The sequence below is a fragment of the Mesoplodon densirostris genome, chromosome 3, assembly GCF_025265405.1.
Source record: "Mesoplodon densirostris isolate mMesDen1 chromosome 3, mMesDen1 primary haplotype, whole genome shotgun sequence".
In the NCBI taxonomy this organism is placed as follows: domain Eukaryota; kingdom Metazoa; phylum Chordata; class Mammalia; order Artiodactyla; family Ziphiidae; genus Mesoplodon; species Mesoplodon densirostris.
The window spans coordinates 8,223,354-8,247,056 of record NC_082663.1 but is presented as its reverse complement, the minus strand read 5'-3'; positions in this window follow the sequence as shown (position 1 = coordinate 8,247,056).

The window sequence follows — 23,703 nt, the reverse complement described above, 5'->3', positions numbered from 1 at the left end:
TCTGCCTTTGCAGAGGTCTAAGTGTGCAGAGGTTAAGGAGCGGAAGCGACCCGGTGGGCGTCCGGGCGGTAGGAGAGAGGGCACCCCTACCCAACACCTCCATAAGGTGCGCAGTGGAGGTCTTTGCACGCAGCCGGCGCGTGTCCAGGCTCGCATCGTCGGGAGCTACAGGCAGGGGTCCCAGTGGCCGACACTTCGCAGTCCGGTAATCGCCGTCTGGGGCAAGGTTTTTCTGGGCGAGTTACTGGGGCTTTGCGGCGCTCGCGAGAACCCGGGAGGCGGTGGGACTTGGGCTCAACTCCACCGAGCGCTTTGGTTAATGAGGTAGACTGAGGCTGGCGGTCGCCCTGAACGCCGTGGCCAGGGATGCAGGGGCCTGGGGAACCACTTGCTCCATGTTCTGTAGCCAGGCCAGTCCCTTTCCGCGGGCGTCTCTACGCCGCTCCATGATTTCGCATCCCCTGGCTCAGGATTTCGGGGCCGGAGGTAGATCTGGGCGCCGGAGGGAAGGCGTGCGATGGAGCCGCCGCCGAGGAGTGATCTCCCCGGGATCGCTCCCCGCGGCGCTCGGTGCCCGGCCTAGCGCAGGCAGATCCCGATTCCCCGGGATTTGGCGGGAAGCGCGTTCACCTCCTCGCCCTTTCCTTGCTTTGTACCTGGATGCGGCTGTTCAGAGTTGGGATTTAACTTTCCTGCGCTTGCGGCGTCCCCGGGATCCCCGGCAGGGGGCGCTGAGAGCGAGCGCAGGAAGAGGGCGAGAGGATGCTAGGAGCACTCGGTGCTGGGTGAGTGGGTGGAGGTCCGAGTCAGCAGAGCGAGACCAGGCGGATCTTGCAGTGATTTCACAGAGGTGGAGGGTGGTGGAGGAGTTGGTCTGTTGACCTGAGGGAGCTGTCAGCCTTGTTAGAAGAAGGGATAGGAAAGGTGGTTTCCAAACTCAAGGCCCTTAAGTAGAAAGACTCCTTTCAGAGACAAACGTATCCTTGTAAACGGTTCCTGTTTGTGCATCTGTCTTCCTCCCTGTGACCGCTGTATTTACTCAGAAAGAAATCGAAATTGAGTGAAGATCAGGTGAGTTATGTTTAATATCGACATTAAGTTCTCAGGTGCACATTAGTTAAAATGCCAGGAGTTACAAATAATTGTCGCATCTTTTTTTTAAATTGAGGTTTATGTTGAATCTCGTATTTAAGCAAAACAATTGTATGTCACAGTTAGCTTATCCAGAAGAGTTCTGTCACGATGGCCACCTTTGGAAACGACAGATATGTTATTAATTATAGAGTTAGTCTTTCCTAAGGAGACACAGAAAGACAAAAACAGACTTTACCAGGGAAGATTTTTAACACCTAATTAGGACTGCTAAATTAATTGCTAGTTAATGCCACTTTCATTATTGAAGAGAGGGTAAAATTTATCATACACTAGTTTGAGTGACCAATTCACACTTTCAGTTCAAGCAGATAATACCTTAACTTGTGTATCATTTAAATAACATTCCTGTCTATGTCTACGTTTACTGCAGAGGAAACAGGGATTTTGTACCCCCAAAGATTTTTTGCCATGCTTGTCTTAAATGAAAAAGCAGTCTGAAATGTAACTGCTTGGGCCCCTTGAAGCAGATTTCTTTTTTCTTGAGTTTCTTTCTTGCAGAAACTTTGCCACGAAATAGCAGCTCATCCACAGGGCTGCACGGGTCACGCTCATCATTTGCACACTCATGGAATTGTGGGGGTGATGAACTGGTACCTGCTTTTACATGCTTTTAGCCTTGTATGTACTTCCTTAATAGGGAGAAGGTGGATGATTCTAATCATTTTATGCCTTTTACAAACTACACTAACTTATTTGGTTGTTTTAATGGCAAACAGCTGTGAGATTCCTGCTGTGAGCAAAGACTTTGGTCTCCTGGGTGGTAAAGCTTGCCTTTGTCCAAAAGAAGTTTCTGAGATGTTCAAAACTTGGTAAAAATAAACCTGTGCTCTTCTCTGCTGTCTCCTTTTAAAATGATTTCTTCTCCATGTCTGGATAGAATGAAACATAGAAACATATAGCGCAGCGGCTGTTAAAAGACGTCGGCCAGTGGGGCATGATGAATTACACATGTTCTAAACTTTTGCTTAAGTTTTAGCGTTTGTAGACCTTCTGAATCCCCATTCACAGCTTTGCAGTGAGAAATCTTGCTTCACTTTAGATTCTTGATCGGACATGTTAAAAAGCAGCAAACTTTTCTCTGTGTTGTATGCTAATTGCTCAAAATAACAGATGCCAGTTCCTTGGGAACTGTCTCATATGCCCCTGATACTAGAGAAAGCTGCTTAGCTGAATCATTACATAATTTTTATTAACTTCGTGATTATTTTGAATGATTCCAAATGTCTGTTTTTGTTGTTATAAAGTCATTGAAATTAAGGCTTTGCTTCTGATATGCATACGGGAAAGTGGCGGAGGGGGGAACAGACCTCATTAAAGGTCCAGCCAAAGGTCTAAAGACATTCCATTATGTAAACAAGTGATCAGTAACTCTAGAGTTAACCAAGGTTAGGAACTAATCCGTAACAAGAAATTTGGATCACAAAATCGTCCGGCTTGTGAGACAGAACAAGTCAATTAGTTTATAATACGTCAGAGTCAAGGATTCCGTTTTTGGAGTAGTCTATGCACAGGTGTTTGAGAAAAGTCCCACATCCTGCAGTAAATCCCCCATAATTCTTGATTCTAAAATCATACCATATTTGTGTTTAAAAATGCTCCTGACATTGTTGCTACAGGTACGCAAATTGCTTAGAGTATAATTATAACACCAAAGTGACACGTTTTTATGTTTAGAGTTAAATAAAAATTTTTTAAAATGTAGCTTTTGCCCTGGAGCAAACTGAGTTACACCGAAGTGCAAAGTGTGTGCGTGGAACCTGGTACATTTCTGCCCACACGCGTCTATTTGCATATTTATACAGAGAAAGTGAACGATTTTCTTGAGTCCTAAGATGAGTACACATAAGCACTTTAAGCTGTTTATACTATCTTTGTGTACTGTTGTTGATAACGTAGACATTTTCACATATGTCTCTGGCAACCTTTTAAAATTGAGATACAGAAGTTTTGTTGAAAATTACTGGCTTTTATCACTCTGCTTGCTGCCTTGTAGAAACGATCAGCTGTAGATAGGGGGCAATCTGCTGTCTCTAATTCCTGCACAAATTGGTGGCATCTTAAAGATAAATTCAACAGGTGAGGAGTCGCTAGTTCATTGGGAAGCAGTTTGAAGAAGCAGCTTTTGTTGTGCTTGATAAAGATATCACTGATTTCTTTGATGAATTTATCGGGTACTGGTTGTCTTAGATATATATAGAATCAATTTCTAATGGCAAGAAAAGAGGAAAAAATTAAAGTAAGCTGGAATCTACGTAGACACACTTGTTTTGATTCAGAATTTATGCCAAACAGAACAAAGCAAACGAAAAGTTGATCCAAGGTCCAGTATAACAAGTAACTTATTATAACATACTGGTATTGACACAATTAATCTTTGCCATCTAAAGGTTCTAGAGCTAGGGAAACTTGGTTCTGAATTTCACAGAGTGTTTTGAAGCCACTTCAAAGACAAGTTATATGGTTCCCTGGGGTGTGACATTTAAAATAGGATGAACCCAATGGTGGGCTCAAGAAAACAGAAAATTTTCTCAAAGGAATTGCTGTTGTCTTTTTTTCTTTACCTTCTTTTATTGTCCAAGATTAATGGTTGTTTGACAAGAGCAAAGTTGAGCACTTGACTTCTCTTTCCTAAGTTTTAAAATATATTAGCTTAGTCCTGTTGCATTTGGGAAAAAGTAAATCATTCCATTCTTTACTCTTTTTTTCCCTACATGTACTAGAATTGGCTTCCTGATTAATATTGAAAAACACTATATTTTAAAAGAGAATAAAGTTTTAGAGGGTGAATTTCTTTTATTTCTGGAAGGCCATGAACTCACTAATCTTTATCTTCCCATCTGTCATTCATTACTTGTCACCATCTCTCTGGGGAATCAGCTACACTAGGATTCACGTAGAATGATGAGGAGTTACACATTGGAACAATTTTATTTTATGTTGCATTTTTATGTCCATTTGAGAGTAGATTACATTACTGCAATAGGTAATTCAATTACAGATATGTATGATAAATAACCAGGAGACTGATGCTATCAGAAGGCAACTCTACTGGAGAAATAATACTGTATTTGCTGAGATATGAAATTAAATAAGTTCTAGGCAAGTGACAGTCAGGATTGAGCAAGGACAAATTGTTCACAGGAAATGGAGCCGCTTTCAATCAGTTCAAATTCACCCAACATTTGGCAACGATATATGATATGCCTATGCAAAGAAAAACAGAGTAAAAAAAAAAAAAGCAGTAAGAAAAATTCTGCTAAGCCATTTCCTGTACATTGTCTGCAGAAACATAAGATGGTTAGTGCCTGCTGTAACTTCCCGGAAGAGATCCGTTTCTCACCAAATGACCCCAATACAATTCCATACAAAGAACTTCCCTTTCTGTAAAAGAAGCTGGAGATATGACACATCTTGGGGAGGGCTTCCAAACCTGTGCTCAGTCAGCCACCAAGGATGCAGCTGCCCCGTGGCCAGGACTACTCAAGCACTCAGTGCCAGGCCAGCGTCCCCAACAGAGGCCAGGGACATTTATGGCTGGACATCCTGCAGCCAAATGGGCTTTAGCATCACACCCTGCTTCTGTGATTCCTTTTACAGGGCTGAGATTTAGATCTGCTGTAAAGCTTTACCGATTGTAAAGCTGAGAACATTGTTTGTAACTGGTAGCCTAAAGCAAAAATAATTGCTCTGGATGTTAACCGTCCTTTCTTTGTTCAACAGACATTGCTCTTAAGCCATGGTTCATGCCAGTTGAGGTACATGTGGGAACTGAGTAAGAATTTGCTTGTGAGACGCCTGTCAAGTCAATTCCTGCCTGTTCTAGCTGTGGACTTGACGTTGGGAAAGTTAGTGCTAGGAAAGCTGGGTAGGATAAATTACCAGAAACCCAGGCTTTAATAGAGTACTTGCCTAATTGGGCAGGGCAGTTGGGAGAGGCCTCGGCCTCCAATGAAGCACTTGATGGCCAGGGAGAGGTCCCCACAGGACAGGCCCGCCTACTGTGCTGGAGCGATGTCAGCGGTGGTTAGACAGGTTGCAGGCCAGCTGGAGAGGGGTGGTGAACCAGCAGCAGTTGACCATGGCGTAACTGTCCCCGTCTGACTGAGGGGTGTCCGATAGAGGTCCTGGGAGGGCCCTGCACAGAGGATGCGGGTGGAGCATGTGGATGGACTTGGAGATGGCCAGGCAGCAGTGGTGGGTCAGGATGCCAGGCCTGCATCGCCTCTGGGGGCCCTCACCTTAGAAGCAGGTCCTCCAGAAGATAGGAGGGGAGAAGGAGCCAGGAAGTGGGGAAGGACTTCCCTACCAGAGTGATGAGGATGTTGGGTTGCTCCAACCCAACACGCTGTATTTCTTAAAGACTTTCACCAACACAGAATGGAAACTTAGCAGCCACTGGTGAGTCTTCCATGTCTAAAACAATGCCTGGCACACAGGCTGCCCTGGATTCACACGTGTGGTGAGTGAATGAATCGGTAGATGCCTTTATGTGGTATATAAATAGTACAGACTGCGATATAGTGTCCTGGATAAAGGCTGCGACCTTACTAAGACTTTGGGGGCCAACCGTGGAAGCTGAACACTATTTAGGTGGAGAAAGGTGTTTCAAATACCCCCAGACTGATTTATTTGCACAGTCTTGAGATAAAGATGGCTTTGTGAGCCAAGGACTGTGCACTTCACATATCCTAATACAGGGCTATTTGCACCGTTGTGAATGCTTGTTCCATGAATTGATGACCTTGCTGGACTTGGAGATTAGCATGAAACACTTTATGTGTATTCAAATAGTTTATTAAAACATAAAAAAGTGAAATTCAGGGATGTTGTTTACTTATTGAGACCAGCTCCCCTCCCCTCACCCACCCATAGGCACAGAAATTCCAGGGAATGTATTGTATCCTCATGATGTATTTTCACACATTACAGAGACTTTTAGAAATTCTAGAATACTTTAGAACTAGGGAAGCCTTTCTTATTTTATTTCTGCGATGAGGCCCATAAGCCTTGTCACTTAGTTGGATTTATAGATTTAATAAGCTGAAACAGATGAGTGGATAAATAAAATGTGGTCTAGCCGTACAATAGACTACTATTCAGCAATCAGATGAATGAACTCTTGATAGAGGCTTCAGTAAGCGTGAACTTGGAAACATTATGCTTTAGTGAAAGAAGCCAGTCACAAAAGACTGCATGTCGTATGATTCCATTTATAGGAAATGTCTAGAAAAGGTAAACCTGTGAAGGCGGAAGGCAGATGCACAGTTGCCTGAGGCTGGGGCTGCAGGTTGGAAGGCACTGCAAATGGGCAGGTGGGACTTTTCAGGGCAATGGAAATGTTCTAACACTGCATTGTGCGGATAGTCGCACAGCTCTGTACATTTACTAAGAATCATCGAATTGTACACTTACAGTGTGTGAATGTTACGTCATGTAACCTATACCTCAGTAAAGTTGTTGACGAAAAAAGAAATCTGGGACATAATCTCTAAAGTTAGAGTCCGTGAAACCCCCATGGCCTAAACAAATCCTGCTGGGTTTCCTGGGAATTGTGTCTGTGTTTCCAGGATTTTTACAAAGCCCAGTGCCTTGGCCACCAGATGCCAAGACGAGCAGCATCTCTTTGATCCTGCGGCACTTCCTGGGAAATGTATCAGAGCTGTGATCTCTGTCATGAAAACAAGCAAACCCAGGTTGTTTCCAGATGAGACCACAGAACCGAATCAAATCCATTAAACTCATTGGCCCACCTAGCTACTCAATGTTGGCTACACCCCGATTCCCAGTCGTTTGTTAGAGGATACTTCTCTTCTGCCAGTTTTATTGGTACATGGACATCGCTCCGGGAGGGGGGTTGGAAATCTTTGAAAACATAGTCTCATGATCTCATTAGAGCTGCAGGGTCTGGGACTCCCAGAGCATGGCTCTGCTCGCCAAGGGATGCTGCTTTCCTGGGATGGACCAAAGTGCACGACACCTGCTTCTGTATCCTTGTTCACTTAGCAGAGCTTTTGCTTCCCCTGGTGAGGTTACTTCTAACAGCCAGAGCCAGTGGCAGAATGCAGATTTTTGAATGCCCAGAGCCTGAATGGTTAAAGTGGAGAGTGCCTTTTTTTTTTTTTTCCCCCATTAGAAGAAGAGCCACAGGATCACTTCTGGCTCTTTCCATTTTTCTTTGACGTGTTTTTGAAGTTTAAAGCACAAGCTGAGATTAGGTTATGGGTAGAGATACATATGAATTGCCTATAATTTCACTCTCTTGCCCTTCCCTCCTCTGTTTCAACTCCCTCCCCCATGTGAAAGGGACTTGCCAGGCTTTGTCTAGCAGTGGCATCTCCAGTACCTGGCACTTTGCTCTGGGGATTCAGAGCTGCTGCTGGATGCTGTGATATCATAGGTATCATCGACGGACATGTTCTTCGGCTCAGTCTTGTTCCTGGGCTGCTTCATGTTGGCTCGTATAGGTCAGTCCTCATCTAGGTCAGTTACAAGAATGACAGGAATGCGATGGCTACTTAATTTCACCCCAGCATTTGTTTCACATCTGATGGTGCTCTCGAGCTGGGAGAACCATGCATCGGCTTATCAGTTGAGAGAAGCACTTGTGAGAAGGCAGTGGGAACCTCTCCATCCCTCAGCCTTGCATCCTGATGGAAGAGATCGGAAGCCTTGGAGCTATGCTTCTCAAGGCCCTTCCTCTTCTCCACCTTGAACTCTCACTTCCCTGGCCCCTGGTCACAAAGCTGGTGCCAGGAAGGTGAGGATACCTGAACCCAGATGCTTCAGTTGACAATATTTCCCACTCTACCTGTCTATCTGCACTTTCCTTAAAATGCACATCTGAAACAAGTGTAAATGCTCCTCGTGAATGGAAATTGTGATGTAGTCGGGGGTGGGGCTGGGTGAGGGTGGATATGGGAGGTCCGGGAGCTCTGCACCTCCAGGCAGGGCACATTGGCTGTCAAGGCTTCCCAAGCAGACTCCTAAGTCAGGCCTGGAGCCAGATTTACTCTCTCTCTGCCGGCCGTGATGGAATTCCTAACTTCTATCGCCAGCTTGTGAAAGGAAATCATTCAGAAAACTGCAGGCTGGTGAGTAAGGATTGCAAAGATTCATTCACTTGAAAGCTGATACCTGAAACTTTTATTTAAGTTCAAACAATTTCCCCAGGCCCACCTGCTGGGTTTCCATCTCCTTGTGGTTCATCTTGGTGCAGAGGGAAGTTCGTGGTGGTAAAGGGCTCATGGTGGGGATCTTGGTGGACAGTGCCCAGAGATGGTACTGGCAGAAGGGCCTTCTGGATGTCCCACACCTCACTCATCCCTGACCCAGGAATCTGTGCAGGAAGGTCCACTTCTTTTGAACTCCGTGGAGTAAATACCAGTGCTTGGACGTTAGTTGCTAAAGCTGTAAACCCCAGTTAGACTGTAGAGGGGAATAGTCGGTCTTCATAGTGGTTAGACACCTTGTCAACTCAAATACGTTGAAGACACTTTTAAGAAGAGTGTCTGTCAATGAATTAATTGTTTATGGAGGGAGCCTCAAGGAAATCAATGCTTTGAACTTGGACCATGGCTAGAGGAGAGACTGACTTGCCCAACACGAGGAGGAGAATACAGAGAGTAACATACCTTACGTTTTTTTGATTAGGAAGAATAGTACCTTCCCAAGGCCTACGTAGTATTTAAAAGGGACTTTTTGTTTTTTTCTCATATACTGAAAATAATAACAGAAGATCAAACACTTCAGATTCAAACCCACTTTAGAAGTATATTTGATGTATTTGTTTGGCTTTGTGAATGGGAGTAGTGCCAGCTTTAGAGTGAGTTTGGGAAACAGAAGACCAGATAAACATTCTTTGTTTCATCTTTGGGACCCTGAGTTCCTTGATAATCTTTCAGAAAAATCTCAGTTTTTCTTCTGGTGGCCAATTACTTTGCTCTTTTCTGTCAAGAGGGAAAAGAATATCATGGCCTCTTACCTAGTAAGTATGGATTAGAGGAGAAACTCAGGTGCAGATCTTGTTTCATACTTCTCCAGAGTGTCACCAGATCTTTGTCCTCTATCAGAAGGCCCAGCTCCATTGGTGCATTGGTTTGGAGTCAACATGAAGAAGGGACAGAGAAAGGAAAAGAGTGCCCTGAATGCCGGAAATCCTCCTGCGCTCCAGAGAATGCTGGTTCCGCTTAGTCATTTTTTTTCCTTTTAATAAATTCTATACTGACTTTTTCTTTCCTTCTCCCGCAACCCAGACAGTGATCCTTTTTTTTGCAAAAGCAATCACAGCTCTTATCCTTCCTGTCATCAGCGAGCTTGTGATCTGCAGAAGAGCCACAAAGCACCACGTCACACATTTGCATGGGAGCACAGCCCCAGTGGACTGGGACACTGGCCAACCTGCCCCCTGGAGTGGGCACCATGGGGGTTGTGACCCACAAAGCGAGGCTACGCATTCACCCCTGGATGATCTGTAATCTGGAGTCTCTTTCATTACTGGTGGTAGTGCGTGAATGTTGATGCAGGTTTTGGGTTTGCCGCTAAGTGCCTTTCAATGGGCTTTTAATTTTTCGTTTTTAAATTAAAAGTATGTGTTTGACAGAAGAACTGGCTTCGGGGCCCAGATTTCCTGCCTGGAGGTTGTTGGAGATGGGGCTAAGTGGGAAGAATAAAAATTGTGATCGGAGGCTTGGCAAAAATCATCATTAAGAGGCCCGGGCAAAGGGCACAATTAGTGCACGGCTCAGATCGGAGACTGATGTGGGAGACCCGCAGGGCCAAGTGCCCTTTGTGGGTTCTTCCTTAATTGCACCTTTGAGTGAACACCCAGTTTAATTAAGCCTGCGGGGGTAGACTTACAAAGTCAAAAGCATGTTAGGGAAGGCTGCTTGCTTGAAAGAGTATGGGAACCCTCGTGTTTATCGCTGTTACTCTTCAGGTGAGTGCCACCCTGTCTTTTTATTTTATTTAAAAATTTTTTTATTTTATATTGGAGTATAAGAGGGAAGGGATGTGGGAACAGATGTATATGTATGACTGATTCACATTGTTATAAAGCAGAAACTAATAAAAAAATAAAAAAAAATTAAAAATATTATAATGATGAATATATGCCACTATGCATTTGTCCAAACCCATAAAATGTACAACACCAAGAGTGAATTCTAAGGTAAACTATGGATTTTGGGTGATTATGATGTGTCAGTGTAAGTCCATCCTTGGTAAAAACAAAAAAATGTACCATTCTGGTGAATGATGTTGATAACGGGGGAGGCTATGCATGTGTGGGGTATATTTCTGTGTCTCCCTCTCAATTTTGCTGTAAATTTAAAGCTGCTCTAAAAAAATAGTCTTTTAAAAAGTTAATTTGCTGAACTTGATAAAAGTTAACTACTGGAAAATGTATAACAACTATAATTGATGATACCTTTGAAATACTTATTTGCCTTAAAGTCAAGAATAAATAAAGAATGCCTACTAAAAAAGTTTTTTCTAAATTTTATATTGGAGTATAGTTGATTAACAATGTGGTGTTAGTTTCAGGTGTACAGCAAAGTGATTCAGTTATACATATACATGTATTTTTTCAAATTATTTTCTCATTTAGGTTATTAGAGACTATTGAGCAGGATTCCCTGTGCTATGCAGTGGGTCCTTGTTTGTTATCCATTTTAAATATAGTAGTGTGTACACGTTAATCCCAAACTCCGAATTCATCCCTCCCTGCCCCCCACCTTTCCACTTTGGTAACCATAAGTTTGTTTTCTAAGTTGGTGAGTCTGTTTCTGTTTTGCAAATAAGTTCATTTGTATCATTTTTTTTTAGATTCTGCATATAAGTGATATCATATGATATTTGTCTTTCTCTGTCTGACTTCACTTAGTATGAAAATCTCCAGGTCCATCCAGGTTGCTGCAGATGGCATTATTTCATCCTTTTTAATGGCTGAGTAATATTCTATTTTTTGTTTTGTTTGTTACAAGGTATTTATTTATTTATTTATTTTGAATTTTTGAATTTTATTTTCTTTATTTTTTTATACGGCACGTTCTCATTAGTTATCCATTTTATACACATCAGTGTATACATGTCAATCCCAATCTCTCAATTCATCACACCACCACCACCACCCTGCCTCTTTCCCCCCTTGGTGTCTGTACATTTGTTCTCTACATCTGGATCTCTATTTCTGCCCTACAAACAGGTTCATCTGTACCATTTTTCTAGGTTCCACATATATGCGTTAATATACAATATTTATTTTTCTCTTTCTGTCTTACTTCACTCTGTATGACAGTCTCTAGATCCATCCATGTCTCAATGATGACCCAATTTTGTTCCTTTTTATGGCTGAGTAGTATTCCACTGTATATATGTAGCACATCTTCTTTATCCATTTGTCTGTTGATGGGCATTTAGGTTGCTTCCATGACCTGGCTATTGTAAAGAGTGCTGCAATGAACATTGGAGTGCATGTGTCTTTTTGAATTATGGTTTTCTCAGTGTATATGCCCAGTAGTGGGATTACTGGATCGTATGGTAATTCCACTTTTAGTTTTTTAAGGAACCTCCATACTGTTCTCCATAGTGGCTGTATCCATTTACATTCCCACCAACAGTGCAAGAGGGTTCTTTTCTCCACACCCTCTCCAGCATTTGTTGTTTGTAGGTTTTCTGATGATGCCCATTCTAACTGGCGTGAGCTGATACCTCATTGTAGTTTTGATTTGCATTATTAATAATTAGTGATGTTGAACAGCTTTTCATGTGCTTCTTTGCCATCTTTATGTCTTCTTTGGAGAAATGTCTATTTAGCGCTTCTGCCCATTTTTGGATTGGGTTGTTTGCTTTTTTAATATTGAGCTGCATGAACTGTTTATATATTTTGGAGATTAATCCTTTGTCCATTGATTCATTTGCAAATATTTTCTCCCATTCTGAGAGTTTTCTTTTCGCCTTGTTTATGGTTTCCTTTGCTGTGCAAAAGCTTTTAAGTTTCATTAGGTCACATTTGTTTATTTTTGTTTTTATTTCTGTTACTCTAGGAGGTGGGTTAAAAAAGATCTTGCTGCAATTTATGTCATAGAGTGTTCTTCCTATGTTTTCCTCTAAGAGTTTTATAGTGTCTGGTCTTACATTTAGGTATCTAACCCATTTTGAGTATTTTTGTGTATGGTGTTAGGGAGTGTTCTAATTTCATTCTTTTATATGTAGCTGTCCAATTTTCCCAGCACCACTTATTGAAGAGACTGTCTTTTCTCCATTGTATATCCTTACCTCCTTTGTCATAGATTAGTTGACCATAGGTGCGTGGGTTTATCTCTGGGCTTTCTATCTTGTTCCATTGATCTATATTTCTGTTTTTGTGCCAGTACCATATTATCTTGATTACTGTAGTAATCTTTGTAGTATACTATACTTTGTAGTATACTTTGTAGTGTAGTTTGAAGTCAGGGAGTGTGATTCCTCCAGCTCCTCTTTTTTCCCTCAATACTGCTTTGGCTATTCGGGGTCTTTTGTGTCTCCATACATATTTTAAGATTTTTTGTTCTAGTTCTGTAAAAAATGCCATTGGTAATTTGATAGGGATTGCACTGAATCTGTAGATTGCTTTAGGTAGTATAGTTATTTTCACAATATTGATTCTTCCAAGGACATGGTATATCTCTCCATCTGTTTGTATCATCTTTAATTTCTTTAATCAGTGTCTTATAGTTTTCTGCATACAGGCCTTTTGTCTCCCTAGGTAGGTTTATTCTTAGGTATTTTACTCTTTTTGTTGCAATGGTAAATGGGAGTATTTCCTTAATTTCTCTTTCAGATTTTTCATCATTAGTATATAGGAATGCCAGAGATTTCTGTGCATTAATTTTGTATCCTGCAGCTTTACCAGATTTATTGTTTAGCTCTAGAAGTTTTCTGGTGGCATCTTTAGGATTCTCTATGTATAGTATCATGCATCTGCAAACAGTGACAGTTTTGCTTCTTCTTTTCCGATTTGTATTCCTTTTATTTCTTTTTCTTCTCTGATTGCTGTGGGTAGGACTTCCAAAACTATGTTGAAAAATAGTAGTGAAAGTGGACATCCTTGTCTTGTTCCTGATCTTAGAGGAAATTCTTTCAGTGTTTCACCATTGAGAATGATGTTTGCTGTGGGTTTGTCATATATGGTCTTTATTATGTTGAGGTAGGTTCCCTCTATGCCCACTTTCTGGAGGGTTTTTATCATAAATGCCTGTTGAATTTTTTCAAAAGCTTTTTCTACATCTATTGAGATGATCATATGGTTTTTATTATTCAGTTTGTTAATGTGGTGTATCACATTGATTGATTTGTGTATATTGAAGAATCCTCACATTCCTGGGATAAATCCCACTTGATCATGGTATATGCTCCTTTTAATGTGCTGTTGGATTCTGTTTGCTAGTATTTTGTTGAGGATTTCTGCATCTATATTCATCAGTGATATTGGTCTGTAATTTTCTTTTTTTTGTAGTATCTTTGTCTGGTTTTGGTGTTAGGGTGATGGTAGCCTCATAGAATGAGTTTGAGAGTGTTCCTTCCTCTGCAATTTTTGGGAAGAGTTTGAGAAGAATGAGTATGAGCTCTTCTCTACATATTTGATAGAATTCACCTATGAAGCCATCTGGTCCTGGACTTTTGTTTGTTGGAAGATTTTCAAATACAGCTTCAATTTCATTACTTGTGATTGGTCTGTTCATATTTTCTATTTCTTCCTGGTTCAGACTTGGAAGGTTATACCTTTCTAAGAATTTGTCCATTTCTTCCAGGTTGTCTATGTTATTGGCATAGAGTTGCTTGTAGTAGTCTCTTAGGATGCTTTGCATTTCTACGGTGTCTGTTTTAATTTCTCCTTTTTAATTTCTAATTTTATTGATTTGAGTCCTCTCTCTCCTTTTCTTGATGAGTCTGGCTAATGGTTTATCAATTTTGTTTATCTTCTCAAAGAACCAGCTTTTAGTTTTATTAATCTTTGCTATTGTTTTCTTTGTTTCTATTTCATTTATTACTGCTCTGATCTTTATGATTTTTTTCTTTCTGCTAACTTTGGGTTTTGTTTGTTCTTCTTTCTCTCATTCCTTTAGGTGTATGGTTAGATTGTTTATTTGAGATTTTTCTTGTTTTTGAGGTAAGCTTGTATAGCTATAAACTTCCCTCTTAGAACTGCTTTTGCTGCATCCCATAGGTTTTGGATGGTCGTGTTTTCGTTGTCATTTGTCTCTCGGTATTTCTTAATTTCCTCTTTGATTTCTTCAGTGATCTCTTGGTTATTTAGTAACGTATTTTTTAGCCTCCATGTGTTTGTGTTTTTTACGTTTTTTTCCCTATAATTCATTTCTAATCTCATAGTGTTGTGGTCAGAAAAGATGCTTGATATGATTTCAGTTTTCTTAAATTTACTAAGACTTGATTTGTGACCCAAAATGTGATCCATCCTGGAGAACGTTCCGTGCGCACTTGAGAAGAAATTGTAATCTGCTGTTTTTGGATGGAATGTCCTATAAATATCAATTAAATCTATCTGGTCTATTGTGTCATTTAAAGCTTGTGTTTTCTTATTAATTTTTTGTTTGGATGATCTGTCCATTGATATAAGTGAGGTGTTCAAGTCCCCCACTATTATTGTGTTACTGTCAATTTCCTCTTTTATAGCTGTTAGCAGTTGCCCTATGTATCGAGGTGCTCCTATGTTGGGTGCATATATATTTATAATTGTTATATCTTCTTCTTGGATTGATCCCTTGATCATTTTGTAGTGCCCGTCCTTGTCTCTTGTAACATTCTTTATTTTAAAGTCCATTTTACGTGATATGGGTATTGCTACTCCAGCTTTCTTCTGATTTCCATTTGCATGGAATATCTTTTTCCTTTCCCTCGCTTTCAGTCTGTATGTGTCCCTAGGTCTGAAGTGGGTCTCTTGTAGACAGCATATATATGGGTCTTGTTTTTGTATCCATTAAGCAAGCCTGTGTCTTTTGAATGCAACATTTAATCCATTCACATTTAAGGTAATTATCAATATGTATGTTCCTATTACCATTTTCTTAATTGTTTTGGCTTTGTTTTTGTATGTCCTTTTCTTCTCTTGTGTTTCCCAGTTAGAGAAGTTCCTTTAGCATTTGTTGTAAAGCTAGTTTGGTGGTGCTGAATTCTCTTAGCTTTTGCTTGTCTGTCAGGGTTTTAATTTCTCAATTGAATCTGAATGAGTTCCTTGCCAGGTAGAGTAATCTTCATTGTAGTTTCTTCCCTTTCATCACTTTAAGTATGTCATGACACTCCCTTCTGGCTTGTAGAGTTTCTGCTGAGAAATCAGTTGTTAACCTTATGCGAGTTCCCTTGTATGTTATTTGTCATTTTTACCTCGCTGCTTTCAATAATTTTTCTTTGTCTTTAATTTTTGCCAATTTGATTACTGTGTGTTTCAGCATGTTTCTCCTTGGGTTTATCCCATATGGGACTCTCTGTGCTCCCTGGACTTGGGTGGCTATTTCCTTTTCCATGTTAGGGAAGCTTTTGACTATAATCTCTTCAAATATTTTCTCAGGTCCTTTCTCTCTCTCTTCTCCTTCTGGGACCCCTATAATGTGAATGTTGTTGTGTTTAATGTTGTCCCAGATGTCTCTTAGGCTGTCTTCATTTACTTTCACTCTTTTTTCTTTATTCTGTTCCACAGCAGTGAATTCCACCATTTTGTCTTCCATGTCACTTATTCTTTCTTCTGACTCAGTTATTCTGCTATTGATTCCTTCTAGTGTAGTTTTCATTTCAGTTATTGTATTGTTCATCTGTGTTTGTTCTTTAATTCTTCTAGGTTTTTGTTAAACATTTCTTGCATCTTCTCAATGTTTGCCTCCATTCTTTTTTTTTTTTTTTTTTTTGTGGTACGTGGGACTCTCACTGTTGTGGCCTCTCCCATTGCGGAGCACAGCCTCCGGACATGCAGGCCCAGCGGCCATGGCTCATGGACCCAGCTGCTCCATGGCATGTGGGATCTTCCCAGACCGGGGCACGAACCCGTGTCCCCTGCATCGGCAGGCGGACTCTCAACCACTGTGCCACCAGGGAAGCCCCTTTGCCTCCATTCTTTTTCCGAGGTCCTGGATCATCTTCACTATCATTATTCTGAATTCTTTTTCTGGATGGTTGTATACCTCTAGTTCATTTAGCTATTTTTCTGGGGTTTTATCTTGTTCCTTCATCTGGTACATATCCCTCTGCCTTTTCATCTTTTCTATCTTTCTGTGAATGTGGTTTTTGTTCCACAGTCTGCAGGATTGTAGTTCTTACTTCTGCTGTCTGCCCTCTGGTGGATGAGACTACCTAAGAGGCTTGTGCAAGTTTCCTGATGGGAGGGACTCATGGTGGGTAGAGCTGGCTGTTGCTCTGGTGGGCAGAGCTCAGTACAACTTTTGTCTGCTTGACTGCTGATGGGTGGGGCTGGGTTTCCTCCCTGTTGGTTGTTTGTCCTGAGATGACCCAACACTGGAGCCTGCCTGGGCTCTTTGGTGGGGCTAATGGCAGACTCTGGGAGGGCTCACACCAAGGAGTACTTCCCAGAACTTCTGCTGCCAGTGTCCTTGTCCTCACGGTGAGACAGAGCCACCCCCACCTCCACCCTCTGCAGGAAACCCTGCAACACTAGCAGGTAGGTCTGGTTCAGTCTCCCGTGGGGTCACTGCTCCTTCCCCTGGGTCCCGATGCACACACTACTTTGTGTGTGCCCTCTAGGAGTGGAGTCTCTGTTCCCCCCAGTCCTGTGGAAGTCCTGCAGTCAAGTTCCTCTAGCCTTCAAAGTCTGATTCTCTAGGAATTCCTCTTCCTGTTGCCGGACCGCCAGTTTGGGAAGCCTGATGGGGGCTCAGAACCTTCACTCCAGTGTGTGGACTTCTGTGGTACAATTGTTCTCCAGTTTGTGAGTCACCCAGCCAGCAGTTATGGGATTAGATTTTATTGTGATTGCGCCCCTCCTACCGTCTCATAGTGGCTTCTCCTTTGTCTTTGGATGTGGGGTATCTTTTTTGGTGAGTTCCAGTGTCTCCCTGTCGATGATTTTTCAGCAGTTAGTTTTGATTCTGGTGTTCTCGCCAGAGGGAGTGAGAGCACATTCTTCTACTCTGCTACCTTGAACCAATCTCAGTGATATTCTGAATATATATGTACCCTGTCTTTTTAAACTAGCTGTTGGGATGGACCTTGATGTCTGCCAATTAGCCATTTTGCCTGCTAATGGCCGTGTGACCCAAATATATTACAGTTTATGTGAGATTTTTTTAAAAAAACCCTGGTGAAGGAGACCATCACTGCCAGCCAGATCCATCCCTGTGTCTTTCCTCTATGTGGGAAGAGAACAATTTGTATTATAAATGCATTTCTATCAAAGATTTGACATTAGACATTTAAGAATTTGTTGAAAGCTAAAGGAATTCATATAAAGATATAATTAGAGGTACATTTGAAACTTGTAAAATATACAGGTTTGAAATGCTTGACTTTTCTGAGCAATTGGGATGTTGTTAGCTGTTTCCTTTTCCTACATTAGCTTCCAGATGATTAATGGGATTTGTTTAATTAATTGTTCACATTTAAGTGAAGTGGAGGCCCGGGGAGTGTTCTGAAAATAGTATCAATTATTTTCTATTGATCTACAGTATGCACTATGGCTTGCTTATAGTTAGAGAAAAGACATTCCATTTTATATTAATAATCTTTTTAAAATTATTTAACTATTAGCTCTAAAGTGAAAAATCTGTTTAAAAAAATCTATGAGCACCCTGAAAAATTCCCTATCATGAAATGCTACTCCTTTACTGCATTCCTCAGGAGGAAGCCAGTTTTGAAATGAGAAGCACGTTTCTGTGGCTGCCACAGTAAGTTGAAATGTTCCGAGGGGTAGCTGGGCTATTTTTAATGAGTTCCAATGTATCCTGTAGTGGCTGATTTCCAATGATCCAAAATTAGTCATGGGATCTTGGCCACCACAGTGTCTGAGGTTCAGATGATCAGCATGCTCCATAGTTTTAAATTGTCAACCTAAATCTACCACTAGCATTGATTGCTTTGGTCAAACAGTATATCATTCTTTGGAGAAAACAAAAGGATAACCTCTCATTGTGAGCTAAGAGGTCAGGAGCTATGGAATTGCGTGCTAGGCAAAGTGGGTGCTGACTAAAATTGGGAACACTTTCAGACTTTTGGAAGGTGACAGTCTCTTGGTGATGAGAATGGTTAAATACCTAACAGGGACATTTTAATTTTATTGGTAGGGTCATAAAAAAAAACAATTGAGTTTTTTTTTTTCCTCTTCTGTTTTGTTTACATGAAAAGAAGGTCAAAGGAGAAGGTAGACAGGACCCCTAGGGCAGGAAAGCCTTGATGATCACAGGGGTCTTTCATCTGTAGCAAAAGGAAAGATACAGTTACCCTCCTGAAAAGATCTCTTCTTACACATGTTGCCCCCAATCATTCTAGAGACAAATGACCAATTCACTTTGGAAGAATTAAGTTTACATTTCCCTATGTATAGAGAAACACTTCCTTATTAAATATATTCACAGCATACAATTATCCTTTGCTGTGTTCATTGATGACTGTTTTTCCTGAAGATTTTTTGTTTGGTTGTAAAGTAATCTATAGTTGATAAAGGATGGGCTAAGTTTTAATAGCTTTATTCTGACAAACCCTTTCTGTTGTCTTAATTTAAATTGACATGGCAGCCAGGAGGTCGATTTGATTCTAAGGAAGGGAACTGCACTTGATTGAAGCATAGTGTCTTATTTGTTGACTGTTGACTGCCTTCTAATTGATAGAACCATTCCACAGAATTGCAGAATTTGGGGGACACTGTTGAGGCTGTCCACTGCATCTCTTTGTCTACTAACATGGGTGTTGCGTTATAATGTGGGCCATTAGTTTATACTGTAGTCCAGCTCCAGAGGAGCACTGGGTGAAAGATGACATTTGGTCATCCAAGAAGTGTTTACCAGAAACTTCCTCTGTGCCAGATCCTAGGCCCTGCTCTGGGAATACAGAATGTGTATAGCACAGAGATGGTCTCTGTTCTCTTGGTGCCGATCTTCCAGGTTAATGTTCCTTGCCGTGGTGTGGATGCCATTTTTCTCTGGTGTTCCTCAAGAACCTGAATGATGCTTCAGACACCATCAAACTTTGAAGATTGCCTAGAACCTCGAGCCAGCATGAGGTGACAGCAGGCGGAAGACTGGGGCATGGGAACATTTGGAACACCACTCTTGTCTCCACGCCCTGGCAGAGCTTCCTTCCTTGCTGGGACTAAAGGGAGCTAAGGAGGTTGGGAAGATGCCCCACTGGCAAGGACACATGGTTGGTACTTGGTCCAGGGCTTTGGGGAGGACCCTCCACTCTGGGTGCACAGCTGCACCCATTCAGAGCACGTGTAGCCAGGATATGTGCCTTCAGATGTGCTTCTCTGTGAGCATAGAGGGCCTGGAAACCAGAAATGGCTTCAAGATGGCTAAGGGAAAGATGGAACTGTTCACAGCCTTCCCTTCAGGGTCTTAGAGAAGTTTGCAGGCACCTCCGTGGGGTTGCTCAGAGTCCTTCCTCATTAGGGCTGGATGCTGAGACCTCTGTATGATTAGCTCACTGTATGATTTGGAGAAAGGCGTTTATGTCACTGGTTCCAAATGTGAGATAGGTTTCTTGGTGTGTTTTAAGTGACAGAAATCACGTAATCCCCCTTCATTGCAGAACTGTCATTTCCAGCGTCTAATGCACTTTGCAGTCAGGATAAAGAAGGGACGCTGACCTTTCCCGAAATTGAAGAGCCTCAGGATGTGAAGAGGGGAATTGGCGCTGGAGCAAAGTCAGATAACTAAGCTGCTTAAGACCCACTCCTGGCCAGCCTTCCCTAGGGATGCCCGCACACTCCGCCTGCCTCTCTCACGCTGATTTTGAGCCCCTTAGCATAGCGTCCGGGTTTAGGTGAACACTCCTTTGTAGAGGGATTTCAGCTTGTTGGTCAAGATCCCTAGTTAGGCCGTGTGCTGCTGGAGAGGGCCATTTCTCTCTTCTGGAAGTCTTCCTCCGTGTATCCCAAATGCTCCCTTTCTCTGACTTGAGCCATCATCAGTGGGTTGCATGACAACAGAATGCCAATGACTGTTTAAATCACTCAGGTGGTGTGCCGATGTGGTCCATCCATCATTTCTCATTGCAGAGCTGTTTTTGAGCCAGAAGAATTAACTCACTTCTGTTCTATTTTCTTCCCTTTGTCTTTTATATAAGCCTGAAAGAGAAGCGCCTCGTTTGGGGATGAATGTTAGCAAATATCTTGGAAATAAAGGGCCTATTTTAAAGGAGCCCCCTTTTATTTTCAGGACATTGTTTGAGACTTGAAGAGTTTATTAATGATGTGGGTTGTTTCCTTTTGGATGTTTAATTTGGATAAAGGTGTTGATGTTATAATTATCCATCAAGTTATATGCATCTGTGAAAGCCTTGAAATGTAAACAGAAATGTGGCTGTTAGTTTAAAAGGGAATATCTGAACTCTCCTCCTGTCACCTGCAGCCCTAAGTGAACATAATTTTTTTTAAAACACATGGTCTGTCTCTTCATTGGATAACCCAACACAGCAAAAAATTGCCGACTAGCTTTTTTTTTTTTAACATCTTTATTGGAGTATAATTGCTTTACAATGGTGTGTTAGTTTCTGCTTTATAACAAAGTGAATCAGTTATACATATATATATGTTCCCATATCTCTTCCCTCTTGCATCTCCCTCCCACCCTCCCTATCCCACCCCTCTAGGTGGACACAAAACACTGAGCTGATCTCCCTGTGCTATGCAGCTTCTTCCCACTAGCCATCTAGTTTACATTTGGTAGTGTATATATGTCCATGCCACTCTCTTGCCTTATCCCACCTTACCCTTCCCCCACCCCGTATCCTCAAGTCCATTTTCTACGTCGGCGTCTTTATTCCTGTGCTACCCCTAGGTTCTTCAGAACCATTCTTTTCTTTTCTTCTTTTTTTTTTTTTTTTTAGATTCCATACATATGTGTTAGCATATGGTATTTGTTTTTCCCTTTCTGACTTACTTCACTCTGTACGACAGACTCTAGGTCCATCCACCTCACTACAAATAACTCAGTTTAGTTTCTTTTCATGGCTGAGTAATATTCCATTGTATATATGTGCCACATCTTCTATATCCATTCATCTGTCAATGGACATGTAGGTTGCTTTCATGTCCTGGCTATTGTATATAGTGCTGTAATGAACATTGTGGTACATGACTCTTTTTGAACTATGGTTTTCTCAGTGTATATGCCCAGTAGTGGGATTGCTGGGTCATATGGTAGTTCTATTTTTAGTTTTTTAAGGAACCTCCATACTGTTCTCCATAGTAGCTCTATCAATTTACATTCCCACCAACAATGCAAGAGGGTTCCCTTTCCTCCACACCTCCTCCAGCATTTATTGTTTCTAGACTTTTTGATGATGGCCATTCTGATCAGTGTGAGGTGATACCTCATTGTAGTTTTGATTTGCATTTCTCTAATGATTAGTGATGTTGAGCATCCTTTCATGTGTTTGTTGGCAATCTGTATACCTTCTTTGGAGAAATGTCTATTTAGGTCTTCTGCCCATTTTTGGATTGGATTATTTGTGTTTTTGATATTGCACTGCATGAACTGCTTATAAATTTTGGAGATTAATCCTTTGTCAGTTGTTTCACTTGCAAATATTTTCTCCCATTCTGAAGGTTGTCTTTTCGTCTTGTTTATGGTTTTCTTTTCTGTGCAAAAGCTTTTAAGTTTCATTAGGTCCCATTTGTTTATTTTTGTTTTTATTTCCATTTCTCTAGGAATTGGGTCAAAAAGGATCTTGATATGATTTATGTCATAGAGTGTTCTGCCTGTTTTTTCCTTAAAGAGTTTTATAGTGTCTTGGCTTACATTTAGGTCTTTAATCCATTTTGAGTTTGTTTTTGTGCAGAGTGTTAGGGAGTGTTTGAATTTCATTCTTTTACATGTGGCTGTCCAATTTTCCCAGCACCCCTTATTGAAAAGACTGTCTTTGCTCCATTGTATAGTCTTGCCTCCTTTATCAAAAATAAGGTGACCGTATGTACATGGGTTTATCCCTGGGCTTTCTATCCTGTTCCATTGATCTATATTTCTGTGTTTGTGCCAGTACCAAACTGTCTTGATTACTGTAGCTTTGTAGTATAGTCTGAAGTCCAGGAGCCTGATTCCTCCAGCTCCATTTTTCTTTCCCAAAATTGCTTTGGCTATTCAGGGTCTTTTGTGTTTCCATACAAATTGTGAAATTTTATGTTCTAGTTCTGTGAAAAATGCCATTGGTAGTTTAAAAGGGATTGCATTTAATTTGTAGAATGCTTTGGGTAGTATAGTCATTTTCTAGTCATTTTCACAATGTTGATTCTTCCAATCCAATAACACGGTATACCTCTCCATCTGTTTGTATCATCTTTAATTTCTTTCATCAGTGTCTTATAGTTTTCTGCATACAGGTCTTTTGTCTCCTTAGGTAGGCTTATTTGAAGATATTTTATTCTTTATGTTGCAGTTGTAAATGGGAGTGGTTCCTTAATTTCTCTTTCAGATTTTTCATGATTAATGTATAGGAATGCAAGAGATTTCTGTGCATTAATTTTGTGTCCTGCTACTTTACCAAATTCGTTGATTGGCTCTAGCAGTTTTCTGGTAGCATCTTTAGGATTCTCTATGTATAGTATCATGTCATCTGCAAACAGTGAGAGTTTTACTTCTTTTATGATTTGGATTCCTTTCATTTCTTTTTCTGCTCTGATTGCTGTGGCTAAAACTTCCAAAACTATGTTGAATAATAGTGGTGAGAGTGGGCAACCTTGTCTTATTCCTGATCTTAGTAGAAAGGGTTTCAGTTTTTCACCATTGAGAATGATGTTGGCTGTGTGTGTCATATATGGCCTTTATTATGTTGAGGTAAGCCCCCTTTATGTCTACGTTCTGGAGAGTTTTTATCATAAATGGGTGTTGAATTGTGTCTAAAGCTTTTTCTGCATCTATTTAGATGATCATATGGTTTTTCTCCTTTCAATTTTTTAATACTGTTTATCAGATAGATTGATTTACATATATTGAAGAATCCTTGCATTCCTGGGATAAACCCCACTTGATCATGGTGTATGATCCTTTTAATGTGCTGTTGGAGTGTTTGCTATATTTGTTGAGGATTTTTGTATCTATGTTCAGTGATATTGGCGTGTAGTTTTCTTTTTTTGTGACATCTTTGTCTGGTTTTGGTATCAGGGTGATGGTGGTGGTGTAGAATGAGTTTGGGCGTGTTCCTCCCTCTTTTATTTTGGAAAAGTTTGAGAAGGATAGGTGTTAGTTCTTCTCTAAATGATTGATATAATTCACCTGTGAAGCCTTCTGGTCCTGCGATTTTGTTTGTTGGAAGATTTTTAATCACAGTTTCAATTTTAGTGCTTGTGATTCGTCTGTTTATATTTTCTATTTCTTCCTCTTTCAGTCTTGGAAG